Here is a 1,995-nt window from a genome sequence, read left to right on the forward strand (position 1 = left end):
TTTGGGGTCTATAAATACCCCACTCATGCTTGCTTAATGAAGTAAGAAAGGAGTAAGAATTCTCGAGGATAAATGTGTTGTAAAACTCTCTTGAAAAGTGTTGAGTCTTTTCCTCCTTGAGTTTAGAGAATATACTAAGGAGGTATGAGGTTTTTTATAAAAGAGGGGTGTGAAGGTTCTCTCCTAAGCTTGTGAAAAGGAGAAAGAATTGTAATAAGGGTAGTTGATCTTCGTCCTTTGAAAAGAAGATCAGTAGTGAAAGTCGATAGCCTCGAGGGAAGAGGAATCAAGAGTAGACATAGGTTAGGACAACCGAACCACGATTTAGCCTTGAGAGAAAAAGAATCGAGAGTGGATGCAGGTCAGAACAACCGAACCACTATAAATCAGTTTGCATTTCTCTTTATACTTTTTCTTGCTATTACTAACTGATTTAGTTACTCACTACGCTTCCTCACAGTCTAAGTTAAACACATTTCTGATACGGATTTATTGATCAAACTTTTAAATTGGAATTTTATTTTGAAAGCACTAATTCACCACCACTCTCCCCCCCTCCCCCCTCCCTCGTTAGTGTCTTTACGATCCTAACAACTTCTGCACAACCTAGCACAAGAAATTGCCCAATGGTGCATACCTTAACAACCAAAACCATCGAAAAGAATGACATAGGCAACTCGGAGATGAAAAAACAACTGGATGGACGAAATCCTGCGTTACCAATAGGAAGGGGCACTACGTGATGACCCTGTTGTGACGCGAAGGCTACGACGTATCCAGGCTCGATACTGTGTCCTGAATGGGCGATTGTATTGACGAACATATAACCAACCCCTCCTACGATACCTATTTTTGAAAGAGTCCAATAGAGTTTTGGTTGAGGTGTACGAAGGAATATGTGGGGAACATATCGGGGGACATACCCTAGCCTTCAAAGTGCTCTAACTATGGCACTACTGGCCGACCATGCAAAAAGATGATGCGACCTACGTATAAAGGTGCTCAGAATGCTAAAGGCACTCACGTATAAAGGTGCTCAGAATGCTAAAGCCTCATCGACATGGCATAGCCATTTGCGCAATGGGGAATGGACCTCCTAGGCCCCTTTTCCCACGCATCTTGCTAATGCCAATTTTTCATCATCGGAGTGGACTACTTCACCAAGTGGGTTGAAGCCGAAGCCCTCGCCTCGATCTGCGAAAGGCGGGTGGAAGGGTTGTGTGAAGGAATATTATCATTTGGTATGGGATCCCAAAAGCTCTCATCACAGACAATGGGGTGCAATTTAACAATTCGAGGTTCAAAAAATTTTGCTAGTCCTACGAGATCCGGTTGAAGTTTAGCTCGGTGGCACACCTCTAAACCAATGGGCTGATCGAGGTAACCGACAGATCCATCCTCAAATAATGGAAGAGATAAGTTATCGGTGCTAAAGGATCATGAGCCGATGAGCTCCCCTAAATCAGGAATCGGGGATTCCCCTTTCAGCCTGGCCTACGAAACCGAGGTAGTCCTCCTACCTACCTCAAGTTGTCTTTCCCAATCCCTGGACAAAGGCGTTTGATGAAGTCACTTCAAGTGAGGAGCTACGGGCTCGATTGGACTTAGTTGAGGAACTAAGGGCCAAGGTGCACCTCCGTGCACTCATGTATAAACATGTGGTCGCCAGACTTTATAATCGGCGAGTTCGACCATGACTAATCGAGGCCGGATAGCTAGTCCTATGGAAAGCGAAGGTGAGTGACCCAACCCTCTCGAGGGAAATTGGCACCTTAATGGGAGGGCCCCTACCGAATAACACAAAAGGTCCGAGAAGGCATCTACTAGTTGGCAACTATGGAAGGCAAAACCTTACCCCAAACTTGGCATGTCAGCAACTTGAAAAGATTTTATCCTTGAAGCATCTTTCGGTCGGAAGAACAAACACACAATGCTGGAAGCAAAAAAAATTCTCATTACTATGTAGACTATGACCCGAGCCTAAGGCTCCGTACA

Source organism: Musa acuminata, chromosome BXJ1-9 (assembly GCF_036884655.1).
Source record: "Musa acuminata AAA Group cultivar baxijiao chromosome BXJ1-9, Cavendish_Baxijiao_AAA, whole genome shotgun sequence".
Classification (NCBI taxonomy): Eukaryota; Viridiplantae; Streptophyta; class Magnoliopsida; order Zingiberales; family Musaceae; genus Musa; species Musa acuminata.